This window comes from Lepeophtheirus salmonis, chromosome 10 (assembly GCF_016086655.4).
Source record: "Lepeophtheirus salmonis chromosome 10, UVic_Lsal_1.4, whole genome shotgun sequence".
Classification (NCBI taxonomy): Eukaryota; Metazoa; Arthropoda; class Copepoda; order Siphonostomatoida; family Caligidae; genus Lepeophtheirus; species Lepeophtheirus salmonis.
The window spans coordinates 14,627,289-14,643,213 of record NC_052140.2 but is presented as its reverse complement, the minus strand read 5'-3'; the positions used below and the strand labels follow the sequence as shown (position 1 = coordinate 14,643,213).

The 15,925-nt window shown below is 31.6% G+C and overlaps 1 protein-coding gene across 3 annotated transcripts in view; it reads left to right on the top strand.

Annotated features, from left to right (window-relative positions):
* The window catches only part of LOC121125214 (uncharacterized), an 83,812-nt gene that overhangs the window by 10,709 nt on the left and 57,178 nt on the right, over positions 1–15,925 (top strand). For 2 of the 3 annotated variants that reach the window (XM_071891359.1, XM_040720354.2), the window contains exon 2: positions 4,754–5,111. The exons of the other annotated variant lie outside the window; for it this stretch is intronic. The gene's annotated coding sequence lies outside the window, so the exon portion shown is untranslated. The remainder of the gene's footprint in view (positions 1–4,753; positions 5,112–15,925) is intronic. 3 annotated transcript variants of the gene reach the window in all.

Below are 15,925 nucleotides of genomic sequence, written 5' to 3'. Positions count from 1 at the left end.
GGCAGTGGAAGGCCTGACAGCCGTTGTAAATGTAGTCTTCTGTTATTTCATCTCAGTGCCAGCATGAGGGACTCGCTGCTTGAGTAACGAAAACTACATGACTTCCCATCGACATGCATCCAAAATGTGTAGTGAAGATTGTTGGCATCATATCTGTAGGGGTTGCCAAAAAGGTCTAAAAGAACTCAAATGACTCATTCAAAAGAGTCTTGCAACGGAGGAGATGGGTTTATTTCCTTGCTGGTGTCAAAAGTGGCCTCTCCACCCTCAAGAGGCTCTTTCCACTCACTTTCTTGTTTAGTCTCTGGATAGTCTGACGTGAAACCCCCAGATCTCTTGCATGGTCCCTCATGGACTTGAGGGGATTAAGCGGTGTTATTTCTTTAACTCCTACGGATCCGCTTTGGCCTTTTTGACAGAGCTCTTCTTCGTTTCCAACGTTTTGGACTTGTTAATGCCGTACACGGTGGTCCTGGAGACATCCAACTACTCGGAGTGTGCAAATGGAAATTCGTTGATCACGTTCAAGTGTCATTTTTCTCAAGTTTGTTTTGTTTTGTAATTAATTATTTATCCTTTAATATATCGAAATATGAATTAATCTCAATCACTCAGCCTACATTTATTATTAAATTCGTAAATGTTCAGATTTCAGTGGACCACTCGGTAACTTGTTTCACCTGCAGATACATATATTCTTTATAATTATCCGACTTTAAGTTGACCCATTTGCTTTAACGTATAAATTATTACAACTTGTACAAAAAATAAATTATAATAGCCCCATGTACATGGATGCCAAATGATACATTTACCCAATTTAAAAAACATTTAATAAGTATATTTGAATTTATCCATAAATCCTATCTTATGTATACAAAAAGAAAAACAAGATTCCTCTGATCTTTTATTTATATTTTTGCATTTTGTTTTAAATTTACAATATTTATTTATTAGTTGTTTTTCCCCTCTTAACCTATGCACATATTTTTGAATATTTTAATTAAGAACAAGCAATTGTATACATATGTACCTATATATTAGGGTAGAGCTACAATAATAATAACATTCTATGTCAAGCAAAGCATAAACAAGCAAAAACGTGAAAACAAATTTAAATAATATATCATTCGTTAACATTATGTAAAAATATAAATTTTCCTAAAGTGAAATGTACATATGAGTGATGGAACGGGTCCATAAATAACGGTTCGATGTACTATGTGGCTCTTTCAAACGTTCTAGGTTCTTAACTATTTAAAATATAGCACTTTTTTTAGACAGTTCCGCCATAAGGGCGGATATCCAATTCTTTATACAAATTATATCTAAGTAAAAGCGGGAATGAGTAAGAATGGATACCCGGAGGCAGGTCCTTGCCTATTGTTACAAGCAAAATAGGCAGTGACTCCTGGCAGGATCCTCAAATGGTAGACAATATATCTTCTCCATTAAAGTAATTTTTATTTTAAAGTTCCTTTAATTGGTCAGATGGAGTTGCACTGTTTAAGTAAACATTATGGTGTAACATTTAACTAAGAAATGTCTTTGAAGTCCATTACATTAAGAATATTTCCTTCTCTAGGAATGATAGAGACGCAAATCTGACGCACACTGAGTGCAAGATAATAATTTCCCCCTAGTGGGTTGTACATTAAGCTAGGGCGTTCCATATTCAAGTAATTTGTTCTTTTTCGTCTTATGTTTAGAGAGAACATATACTTAATCAGTGATTACCAACCTTTTTATTTTTGTGGAATTCGTAGACGTATTTTTTGGAATAACATCTGTTTTTGCCCAACTTTTTACTTTAAAATCTTTTTTATGACCTTTTTATGAAGAAACCACGTTTTTTTTGGGGGGGGGGAATCTTTTGATGAGTTTTTCTAAGAAAAATAAATTTTTGCTAACCATTTTTGGCAAAAGAGATTCTTTAAACACTTTGATAACCACGTGGAGCTACCCCAGTTAGAAATTACTTCACTAGATGACCTATATTTTTGCCTTTGTCAGTTCAAATCAGTGCACGGCCCGGTTCATTTAGTATGAAACTGTTCTTATTAATACATTTTAAACAGTTTACTCATTTTTCTAAGTTCTTGAACCAGTTCGGACAAGGGATCCGGTATATCACTAGTATATACATATTATTTAACATTCACAGATCGAATTTCTTAAAATGTAAGGAAACTTTAGGCATGTATATTTGTGCTTTGTTTTGAATAAGTATGTAAAGCTCATCTATTGTGTTGCATCTTGATAAATATAGGTATAAATTTATGTATATTCTAAGTTATATGGATAATTTTCTATTCATTTGAAGGCATGTCTATTTTCAACATCCATAAATTTTCCAAAATGTATCAATTAATTACTATGGTATTTTTAAATATAAAGTATACAACTCAACTGTTTACATGTTTTGACCAGAAAAGGTTACAAATATATTTTTTTTTCCTAAATGAAAGTTATGATTTTCCCTACTCCATTATCACGTTAATTTATATCGCTTAGAACATTGTTATTAATATCTTATTTGGATGTTTAAAAATAATCAATAGATTTTGGTGAATATTACTAAAAATATAGAGTTTCTAAATCAGACATCTAGAAAAAGTATGACTTTATGAAGATGAAATAACTAGGGTACTACGGAGAAATTAAATCCCACTTATGAAAGATTAAAAGTCGTAGCAAACATTTAGTTCTAATTTTGCCGCAAAAATATCCTCAAAAACTCTGGAAGGGAGGCAAAGAGCCACTATTATTGAATTAGTCCGGGAAGTCGAAGATAACCCTGGCGCCGTTTCCTTTTCGAGCTTATTCAACATTAAACGCTCTTTGTGTTGCTTCTGTGGGGCCATTATCCATATTTTCGTGGTAAAATTGAATCCAAATGATTGCTCAGACTCTCAACCTAAACAGTTAACTCAACTGCAAGGCCCTCACTATTCATTTTAATGAAGTCAAACTTTGTCCAGATTTATTTGTTCGAGTATAAATATGAAAAGCCTAAATATTATATAATGATTGAGATTAATTTGAACTAAAATAAAATTTCAGGACTTGACATGGACTCAAGTTCATACAATTACTTTTTTTAATTTTCCTTTAATTTGTCAGATGAAGTTGCACTGATTAAGTATAAATATTACAATTACTCCATTTGACCTAGGGATTGTCTTTTGTAATCCATATACCGGTTGCGACATTAAAATCTAAGCAATCAATACTTTTAAATTTAATGAGATGCATTTATATAGCCACTAGATATGTACAAATAAAAATGGAGAACAGCTGTAATGCTATATTGTCTCATGTTATTATTGATGTAGCCCCCTTTGGCCTCCAACATCCCCTCAAGACGCCTCCTGTAGGCATGGTTTGCCTTTTTTATGAATTCATTAGACGTTTAGTTAACCATCTTTGATCAGCTGTGGTACTCTTGGCAGGACCACACGTTCAAACGTTTTTTCTTGGTAACTTAAAAAAATAAACAAATGAAACAGTGTTATATAATGTTCAACATCCCTAACTTGACTCACTAGAAACTCTCATTTTTCCAATATATAAGAGTTCAGATTTCAACATCGCACCCGGTACATAAAGTATAGCTTACAGTAGCGAGCGAGCAAGTATCAAATCTTTGCACATTGAGTTCAAAAGAATAATTTATTTAGAGTAAGTTGTGAATAAGTAATAATACATTTCCTCCAAATGGCACATATACGTACCAATTAGTAGCTCATGCTAACATAGTTAAATGCGAATGGTTCTGTCAGGACATTTACTTTATAAATCAACTGAAAATAGTGTTTGGGACAACATTATTCAATATATGAGCCTTCAACTCCAATATTTATTGCAATACGAGGCCTAAATCCCATTAAGACCTCAACTATGTAGTCAGACTCAAGTTTGGTCCACTCCTTCTTGATATAAGCCAATAGAGACAGGGCGTTCCTTTGAGGTGTGGCACACGCCTTCTTCTCTAGACTTGTCTTGATATATTAGTACAAGGGGCTCGCGTCTGGAAGGGAGGGCAGCCACTGTTGAGGTCCCAAATGTCTCACAAAGGCCTCACTCTTAGATGTGCAAGGCCACAATGCACAAAACTATGGTTCCGACTGGATTTTTTGTTCTGAAAACATGTATCCCTGGAGTTGCACCCTGAGCTCTTTGGATATGGTCATGGGGTACATACTGCATGAGAGAAGCTTCAAAATTTCACTCCTTTGTTGCTTCATTTTTCTTGTTTTGTTTTTAATTGAGTCGAAACTTTACATAAGACATTTCGAGTCACAAAACCTATCTTTCACTGAGTTTGAAGGCAGTCTATGATTAAATTGTCCAATTTATTATAATTTAAATTAAGTGTTATAACAGTAGGTAAGATCAATCCTGTATTAATATAACACGTTATAGTATGAGATCATATATACCTTTCAGATGGAGAAGATCTAAGACTCTTACATGTTTCATGGATAAAGAACAATACACTTGTGGTCCATAGTATAAACAATTTTATCGCAGTGAAATTGTCTCTTTATAAAACCATTCAATTAATTAGCCATCATTATTAATAATGTATCATTTCCAAAAATATACTTACTCTCTAAAAAGTTGTTAAACAATGATTTACCAACATAAATCCCCTATTTTTAATGAGTAAATGTGTATAAGTTTGTTGATGCTTTCTTTGTAAAATCATGCATCAGTTCTAACTTCTTTTTCTCTATTTCTTTTGTGTTAGGTCAAACGAAAAAGGGAAATAGACAAGAAGAGTTATAATTGAAGTATTAACTGTACAACTATCTACTACACATAGGCAGTGCATTACGTATATAGACTATCAAGCGCAAATTCATGAGGGTTGTTGCAATTGCGAATTTATGATGTAACGCCGGATTTGTCATACGAGACTCTTTAAGACTTTCCAATGGACAATTTTTTTTTCAGTCTTTTAACTATAAACATGCTTTTTTATTTAATTGTCTTAGTTTCATGTATTCAGAAGGTGAAATAAGTTCCATTTCGCATACAGAAATTCTTAAAGGAGCAACAGCAAACAATCATAATTGACATTTTTATTAAATGAGAACAAGCAAAAAGTAAGTGTTTTGAATATATGATAAAAAATTATTTTTTAATAATAGTTTGTACTTTTTATTTTCAATAGAACATATTAAGTATAATTACATAAATAAATAATTAATTATTTTTAAAATAGGTATGCATTTTGTAAATAAATCTTGTTTTGTTTTCTTAAATATCTGAACATATAGCAATCATTACTTTTAATAGACAATTCACGTCATTTTGCATCAATTGACCTTTACAGTTATTTTGATAAAAAATTTGATCGTGAATGAATGAATTTATTATCTCTTGTTTGAGTTTTTTGTGTGTTTATTCTTTCTATGGCCTAGGTCAGTGGTTCTCAAAGTTTATTTATTGCGTACTTACTGCAAAAATATTAATACCACCATTATTTAAAACAATTTTTACCATTTATAAAAAATATATTTCTTGATCTGTTTTTTAACAAAATCCCATGATCTTTTTTATATAATATATACATCATGACCAACTTTAGATAAATATTTATAAAAGAAATGGTGTTATTCTTTGACAAAATGAAACATATGTAATTCAAATTTTTTTAGTCAGTCCTCCCCCTACTTAAGATTTTAAAACAGAATGAATAATTTACTATTTATAAGAAACATATGTCATTACATTTTTTAAAATATTATACATATATAATAATCTTTTTATTATCCAAAACCAAAGTTTTTAGATTACTTTTTTGCTGTAAAAAAGTACATGTTTTTTTTTCTTTGCTAATTTTTTTTTGTATTTCCAAAATGTTAATCAGGGGAACTAACCTTTTCCTTCTCCAGTGCCTGTGTAAAGGGAGTTTGCTTACCAAATTTAAGAATAACTGGTCTTATATAAGATTATTTTTGTACAAATGGCCTATAAATGTATTTTGGTACTTAAACAGTTGCCTTGATTGTCAAGGGTATGACAAGGATTATATTTATATAAAGAGGGGAAAAGAAAACTTTTAGTAGCAAGACCATATTACAAAAAAACATGATTTTTCAAGAATCAAGAAAATACCATTCAAAACCATTTATGATATGTTTAAATATTATATTCACAATATTTTGTATTCAATATGTCCTCTTTTACAAGCATTAACAGCCTTGACACGCCGGCGAACAGATTGACAGCTCCTAACGATGAGTGCAAAGTACATGGCGTACTACTCAGTCATGACGATTGCTCAAAGCAGATAAAAATTTAGATAAAAGGTGTGGCAGACATTTTTCTCCTAGACCCCCCACCCCAAACTATAAAGTCAAGGGGGTAGGGCCAGGACTTGAGGAGGGCCACATTGACATAGGACAGAAGTCAGCTATGTTGTTGCTGCTTCAGACGTATTGGTTCTAATATACTTTAGGGAGATGGAATGAACTCTTGTTGTTCTAGTCAGTGTGGATGGAGATGCCAAAGGTCTCTGCAGTCTATAGGCGTGGAAGAGATCGCACACGTGTTGACTTTTTTTTTTTTTGCTCCCACAATTTTACAGCTAGACACATGGGAGTACAAACCAAACTATTTTTTTTTTCAGCCGTCGTTTGGTTACGTTATTAACCCTTGCAATATATATTTTTTTTTGATTAAATGCAAAAATCCTACTGCAAGTTTCGGGTCCCCACTTTTTATATGTAATAATTAATTATACATTGATGACACTATACAGAAATCAGAAATAGCTCTTACATACATATGACATGAATTTTTGTGCTTTCATCTGAAAAAAAAAAAAAAAGCAAATGCATTTTAAAAATTGATACAAACATACATACGTATATTTACATAAATAATCCTTTTTTTTATTAAAAAAAAATTATCACTATTTAATCAAATGTGGTCATTAGATTAATACAAAATAGGGTTTAATTTTCAAAATCCCGTTTTCTCGTGATTTTTCAGAGTTATACACCTTGTGGGAATTCCAAGAAAATCTCACATTTAATTATTTAAATTTATATATCTATTTTTCAAACTATTTTTATTTTTTTTGCGGGTAGGATCGGGTTACAGAGTATAAGAAAGCTGGACCTGCGAGCTCTAAAAAACAACCAACACACGATTAGTGATACTCATACAAATAAAGAACATAAAAATTGGAAATATAAGGGAAGAACTAAAGATACTCCAATAAAAATGCTGCAAAGATATCAATGGTGAAAAAATTATCACCTATTGAACAGATAGGTATACAATTGTTTATATGCAGTATGTTAATCTTTTGTTAATTACGTAAAAAAATGGGATTTTGTGGTTAAATATTTCAGCTTATTCTCCTTACACTCAACAAAATTCCCACTTCTAATCATTTATTGATTGAGGTTCAGTGAATGAGTGAACATATTTGAATTACCAAGTGGTCCATAAAAATCTGACTATTTAACAAGATTAATATTGATAAAGTAATAATAAAAATTCAGCAAAATTATTTCACTAAATAGATGTGTCTCAGAGTTCTCTTAATCATGATTGTAGGCGCCCAATGCAGCAATGATGGCTTCCAGAACGCGGAATGCCTGGCACCTGCTGCGGTTGTAGTCCTCTGTAATCGCGTCTCAGTGCTTGCTGACAGTTTCTTTGAGGGCCTCGGTATTTGGATGACGGACACTGCAGACCTTACTCTCAACTATGCAACCAAAAGTTGTGTTCGAGGGGGTTGCCATCAGGGCTGGGGGGTGTCTGCAAAAGTTCCAAAAAAGATTCAAAAGAAAATGTTTTTTTTTAAGTTGCTCTTGTCAAAAGTACTCTCTCCATCCTCACGAGGAGGCTCTTTCCAGCCACTTTTTTGATAGTTCTCTAGATATGATGTTGTGAAACCCCAAGATGTCTTGCATGTACCCCCTTAGACATGAGGGGATTCGCTTGTGCTTAACAAATCCTCTAAGTCAAGTTTGACCTTTTCGATGTAGCCCTTCTTCCTTTAAAACGGTTTGGACTTAATCATGGCGTAGACGTAGTCCTGGAGACACCCTACTCCTTGGAGTGCGTGAATGGAAATTTGTCGATCCTGTTCAGGGGTAATTTTCTATTCTTGTACGTCAGCTTGATAGCTCAGAATTGCTGTGTAACTTACTGTTTATGATCAATAGGTCGAAATTTGAATTAATTTCAATCACTCAACAGTCTTTAATTATTGAATCGGTAAGTTATCGGATCTCAATGGAACACCCATTACATGTTTTTTTTAAATTATGTTTTTAACCCTTCTTTTCTTTCTCTGTAAGTAAGACCATATTATTTCTTCTTAAAATATAAGAAGAATTACTTAAACTTTGCAGTATTTATTATTTACTAGAGGGAAAGTACACAAACATGGAGTCAGGGTTGGTGAGCTATTTCTGAAACAATAACCTTTAACTCCTTTCTACTGTGAATCTATAAAAATTAGCAACTTCAATTTTGTACCAACCTCTCTAATGACCACGTATTTTGATAGAAGAAACCCTTCCCCCCATTCTCCCTGAAAATTAATTGTTTTACTTTTTGAATGTGTGGATTTTTAAAATGATTTTCAAAGTAACAAAGAAAAAACAACACGCAAATTTTGTGATCATTAAAGCCATTTTTCAGAAAGTTTAGTCTTCAAAAGTCATTAATTGTCATTTGACAATGACTATTTTTCACAAATTTCTCTATTTGTATAAAGATTCAAAGGTTTACATTTTAAAGTAATGTAGTTGAATTTTAAAAATGTCTTTGAACTTCCTTTTCTCAAGGGATATGGAAATTTTTTATTTCATTTTTCATATTAAAGAACACAAGTTGTAGCTCAAGCTCTGATAACAAATAATAATGTCAGAACTCAGTCAAAAAGTTTATTACAAGTGGTTATGTGGAGTTTCAAAATCAAATGTACACATATTTGGACAACCAATTATAAGGGGAAATGTTTTTGAAGTCAGGGATGGAATCAAAAATAAATTTTTTAAATTGTATAAACATAAAAAATTGGTCAATATTAACAATTTCATATAACATGTAACTTGGAGGATGATTTGATTGATTTATTGGTTCCTGTTGGTTTATACTCAACTTTCAATGTCTAGAATAAAGTTACAATCAAAGAAGGGTTGACATTTTAAGATAGTTTCAACTTAATATGCAAATCGACGTTTAAGTCCTTTGAAATCGTATTTTATGATTTTCCCGTTACTTTTTCTCAGAAATCAAGTATTTGCTTGTAACATCTCTACCTACTACTGGCTCCATTTTCTCCCACCCATTCAACTATCTTTTGTAGCTCTTCCATGTGCACCTATTGCTCTAACTGTTGTCAAACCATAAAAAAAGACATCCCAACATCCCTGACCTGGCTTTGCTGTTGTTGCATTCTGTCTCTATTGTGATCCTTTTGCTGTTGCATTCTGTCTCTATTGTGATCAAAAAGCCTAGCTAACGTGACACTTCTAGATCTTTTAAGGGATTTGATAGAAAGTATTTACAAAATAATTAATTTTAGAGAATATCTTTATTTTATATATATTTTTGATCCAATAGTTATTATAAGTTAAAATCAAAAAAGACTTCTTACGAACTGAAATAAAATGACTGATTTAAAAAAAAAAAACATAATTCTTCACATACGTAATCAATTTCTTTAAAAATAATTATGTCTCTGCTTAATTGAAATACAGATAAGAAAACTATTAAGAATCCTTGCTTACTTCCAAGTTTTTTTGTGTTCATTTTTTGTTTTCTGTTTTGACCGTTGATTAAAGCAAAATAAAAGGAAAAAATATATATTTTTTTTTCTTATTTAAGATGTCACCATATAAATATTGATATTTTTTAGTTGTTATTGAACGACAATTTCAGCAGTTTAGCATGAGAACAAAGTGCCTGCCTTATTGCACTAATGTCAATGTATCAATTAGGATTTTGACATGGGGAAAAACAAAAACAATTATGTAGACACATAGGAGGTGGCTTGATAATTCAGCTGGTGAAAGATGTATGCATCCATGCATACAATAATGATCAAGTCAGTTCAATGATGATAAATGAGCTTTAAAGTGTCTGTGAAAGCTCTTATTGTTTTTTTAGTCTTAGAATGCTCTCATCTTCAACTCCTTTAGCATATAAATAATAAGCCCTTTCATGTTGTAACAAAGGACCACATAATAAGTAGGGATGTAAATATTGGCTAAATTGTGGTGTGCATAAATTTAAAAAGTATATTTTGTAAGCAATAACATATGAATGTTCTTATTAATTAGGTATGTCAGCTATTTACTTATTAGTTGTTTGTTTATTAACGCCTTTCTACAGATGGGAAAACTATCAAGAGATACTTTGATAGTTCAGAATTATCTCTAAAGGAACAGATCAGTAGATGAAAAACTATAAATACAATTGCTCTAAGCAAGTTTTGTAATATAATAAGTAGTATTTTATCCTTACTTATTTAGGACTGAAGACTGATGTTCTGTCCACTTCAGTCTCAGTTCGGTCCAGTCCTTTATATCAGTTCTAAAACTTATAAAGTTAGGACTTGACGACGTCAATAAACTTTATTTCAACTTTTTTAAAACAGTTTTACTAGGTAGGACGGACAATCTTAAGGACCAGACCAAAGGACTGATCAGACTGGTCCTAAGCCTGGAATGGACCGAATAAGTAAGGACCAACAATACACTAATATTGTGGGATGAGTAAAATAAAAAAAATATGATATATCACCAAAGTTTTGCGATAGAATGTATTTTGGGTATACAACATAGTTACTTTTTAATTTTATTTTCTTACACCCAAAATACAATTTTGAATTTACAAATTATTAATATATCAAATAATATTATCATTCCGAAAGTAGTAGTATTTCACTGCAAGACGGGCGCCACTCTCAATCGTTTTGTAAACAACACTCATGTCCGATTAGTTTTATAATCTAGTTATAAATATGAGATAGTATATTTTTAATAGACACAAACAAATTTGAAAATTAATTTTTCAAAGAAGGTGGTCTATATTTAAAAAGACAATTTCTCTGGTTATCATAATTTTAAAAAAATCATTCAAAAAATATACGTTTTCACAAAAATAATGTTAATGCTTTATGAAAATTATTCAACCTTTCATGGTTTTTTATTATTAATTGAAGCACACAATGGTTGTATGCTCTTCAATTCAACAATAACAATAAGAAAACTAATGAAATCCCATAAGAAATAATTTTATAATGGTGTGTGTGTTATTTTTTGTTGGCAAATAATTAGTAAAAGCAGTTACAGGTCTTCTGGAGAGACCTCCAGACTATTCTAAGACTTCAATAACTTATTTTTTTTATATTATTATTGTTTATCATAAAAATACATATATTAGTTATTGTTGGACTCGAATAATATTAGAACTAAAAAACAACAACAACTAAAGTTGACAATATTCTGAAAATTGCTGGAACTTCTCCCCAAAAACATTATTTGAAAAAATAAATTAAAAAATACTCTAATGATAAAAATTAAAAATATTCAAATATACCAGGTGGTCCATTAAAATTTGAACACTTATAATTATAATTCAATAATTAATGAAGGTTGAGTTATTGAAATTAATGCAGATTTTGCTATATATTAAAGCATAAACAAATAGTTAAAAAAAAACACCTGAGCTTTCTAGCTTAAGTAAAAGTCGAGAAAATGACACTTGAACGTGATCGACGAACTTCAATTCGAATACTCCATGTAGTTAAACGTCTCCAGGACCACTATTTATGGCGTCAGACAGTCCTAAATGTTGTAGAGAAAGATTTTTTAAAATTATGATTACTAGAGAAATTGTCTTTTTAAATATAGACCACTTTCTTTGAAAATTTAATTTTCAAATTTATTTGTGTCTATTCAAAATATGCTATGGCATATTTATACCTTTGTCAAAAGGCCAAACTGGACCAAGATGAGTTAGAGAAAAGAGCCCAGGCCAATTCCGTCAAGTCTATGAGAGGCCATGCGAGAGATCTTGTGGTTTCACACTAGACTGTCTAGAGAGATATTAAAAAAGTGGTGCAGAAATCTATTAGGAAGATAAAAACTTATCAGACAGTTTATTGATTGTTTGACAATGTATTGTTTGTGCGGTCAACAAAGATGGACACCATCAAATAAATATGTCAAATTTTACGTGTCCTTTTTTCAATAAAGGTTAAAATTCAAGCCAGGCGGCTGAAAATGGGAATAGTGTTTATAGTATTGATAATATAATAGCCACTCCTACGCAACTGTGGTTTCGTCGATTCTGTTTATGTCATTTTGATGTTAAAAATGCAAGGCCAATTGTCGAAAATCTGAATAAAGGTTGGAAACCGTCAAGTCCGACCGTCCGTCATGTATGGACTGTTTTGAATTCCAAGGATATAAACATTAATTTGAAAAAACAAAAAAAAATATATTAACTGTAATAGATTTCTATTCACTAATTGTGAAAATTATTATTCACAAGATTTGAGGAAAAGTAAAACGGGACTTTTTGTCCATTCCAGCAATTTGACTGCCTTATTGGAGCAACTTTTCTACTTATAAAGTTGAGATCTGAATAGTTTTTATAATATGGTAACCTAAATAAACTTCATTCGTGATTTGTTGTGATGTTATAGATACATCTTTTTGTAATAGTTTCAATATGCAAGTATATATTCTTTACAATAAGGCAAGAGAAAACTTAAAAAAAATTATCTAGTAGGAGGTGTCTCAGTTTGTAGCTTGTTGTTCAGGCAAATTCATAAAAAAATGCCGCATGCCGAGAAAAATATTAACTGCACTCTTTATTGGAGTAAAATATACCTCTATTTCTTGTTAAATAATATTATCATCTAAGGGGTTGTACTATTTTGCCGCAAGGCGTTGCCACTCTCTGTCTCTTTGTTTACAAAATAATACCTTACATTATTTGCTTAAAACTAATTGACGGACTTATTATGAAGGTAATCAAACCGACACATAATTGTTGAACTTTGATTTAATCTATTCCATGAAATAATGTCTTTGCTTAAATGCTCAAACATTTCAATATTCAATTACTCAAACTACTATTTTATAACTCGAATCTTCCATCAATAATTTGTATGTATATTAGGGTATACCAAACACCCAATGATTTTTAATTGTTTCATGAATTTTGTTAGTAATTATCTCAGATTTAACGCTTGGTCATATGAAAATGTATTAAAAAAATGAACGAAGTTGGAGGTTGGGCTAAGTGGTCATTTAACGCTAGAAAATACTTATATACCTTTTAAGGGGCCATACATATGTACTTATTCTTAAATTAATTATTTGGTTTCTTAAACCTAGTCATGCTTGAAATGAAATTGAAGCTCATTATATGAATAACACAAATGTAAACATATTATGCAAGCATTGAAAAAATGAATAGGTTCTAGAAAAAAATGAAAGAAAGAATGTTAAGAATGTTGATAATATTACGTCATCGAGTATATAAAATGTTTAGTGTTGGATCGGTCATAGAACCTTATTCCCAATACGTCTATTTTTTCTTCCCCTTTCAGTTTTTTTTCTAATCGGTCCGGTATTTTTTTTTAATAATCAGCTCCATGAACCAATTAGTCGGTCTTGTGGTCCTAGCCTTATTTTTATTGTCTTCTAATCTTGCTAGAAAGTGAAAAAAAAGAAATAATGAATGATACGTATAACATTTAATACTTGAGTATTCCACGTTCTAGTCACAAATGTCTTACTTTAAAATTCAGGTATTTAGTCTATTTTAAAGAAGTTATGATAAAACTTCAAGAGCTTAAATGACGTAGTTAGTAACTTTCTCATTTCAGCTGTTGTCGTCAATATAAAAGACCGATAAGGACCAGTGTCAGGACTCATACGTTTTATTAGGATCGGACTGATAGTAATGCAGTCTTTTGAAACCGATCCAACATTAACAATGATGCATAATGCAGGGAGTTTCAACCTTTTTTTAGTCACTTGTTGAATCTTGATATAACCCAAACACCCTCTTACCAGCACAAATTATTTTTTGTCCAAAGACTGGGACTTACGCAGAATAATATTTTGGAATGGTTCTTTGTTGTTATGTTTTTTTTGAAAAATAAATTTAAAAATGATTTTTTTTTTTTAATTTTAAAAATCCATATCTATTCTCAAAAAATTCAAAATCCACAGTTGTTCACAAAAAATTAAATTTTTTAGAAATTGAGAATTTTGAGAATCACTGGCATAATGAATGTCCTGTCGGTATGTAAATATAAGAGAAAACGAAAATTTCAAGAATAAATGTGAGGAGACTGTCATGACTTTTATATTATATCTGCTGCTAGCAGCTGTGACAGGAAGGCAATAACCACAAACACATGGGAGTAGACTACTACTCCCATGTCAATCTTGAATTCCACTCAGACTCTAATATGGACTTACACTTGAAAGTCCGTAGCAAAACCTCATTGTCACAATCTGTCTACAATTATGAGTACCCGCATTCTTTTTTACTTTATTTCTAGATGTTGTGTATTTATGAATTAAGTAACATAATAACAGCTTTGGAAAGGAAAAAAAGCTTGTTCAGATTGCTAAATAGAAAGAGCCAATTCCACTATTTAGGAAATTCTAGAGTAAGATGAAAAGTTCTCGCCGTAATGCAGATATGCTACTGCAATTGGCAAACAAATTATATTTCCTGCTGGGTCCATAGGCCTTTTTTATTATTAGTTTCACTTGGTTTTCTCATTTAGTTTGTTTATCAAACTGTTTCAGTAAAAATATTTCATGTATTTGTCCAAATGGATAAGATTTAATGCCTTACGATAATATAATTCTTCGTTTCGGATGGATTAACCTCTAATGAAATTCATTTTGAGTTGAAAAAAGTTGCTGAAGGGGACCTTGCTCCTCTCATGTAAACTGTTGAGTAGTGAGCAGCTTAATTTAAACGTGGTTTCATATCCTTCATCGATTATCAACGTGAAAGAAAGGCCAAAACTACAACCTCGCGGGAAACCATCGAAAAAAGGCATGACATCGTGTTGAACAATGGACGAGTGAGATAGTTGAGGTTGTCTGGAAATCAGAAGTAAGAGGTGGGGAACATCTTACACGAAGGATTAGACATGGGTCCACTACTACACGCCAAAAAACGAATCAACAGTGCAAAGAGTAGGTTGAAGCTAGTGGTTCAGCGCCAAAGAAAACAAAGTCGTTCTCATTTGCTGCAAAGGTAATGTCAAGCGGATTTTTGGATGCAAAAGGGACCATGTTAATTGGCTATCTTGAAAAAGGCCAAACAATATTAGGTCAATGTTATTCCAAACTTCTAGTCTAGCTAGATACCAAAATTTGGAAGAAGAGGCCTGGCCTCAAGAACAAAAAAAAAAAAAAAATACACAAGAGTGCGTTGGCAATGGGAAAACTGCGAGATTTGATACATGATTTGCACGGCCATCCTTCCTATTCTCCTGATTGGTAAAAAAATGGTTTTCTTTTTTTGGTGAATCAAGTGTCTGATCAATTTAAACATGATGTCAAAATTGAAGGACATGCTAAAAATGCAACCATGGTGGAAACATATTGATTGGCTATCGTGAAAAAAGTAGACCAGTTACAAACAAATATTACTCCAACCTTTTTTGGCTATCTGAATCCCAAAATTTGCAAGAAGAGTCTTGTCATAAAGAAAAAAATCCTCTTTCACCAGAACAAATCACATGAATAAAAAAGTGCATTGCCAATGGGAAAACTGCTGAATTTAGGGTACGATTTGCTCTGTCATCTCCCATGTTCTACTGATTTTGCACCCTCAGATATCCATCACTTCACAAACATAGATAAATTTGTTTCTGAGAAGTGTTTTGCATCCAATGAAG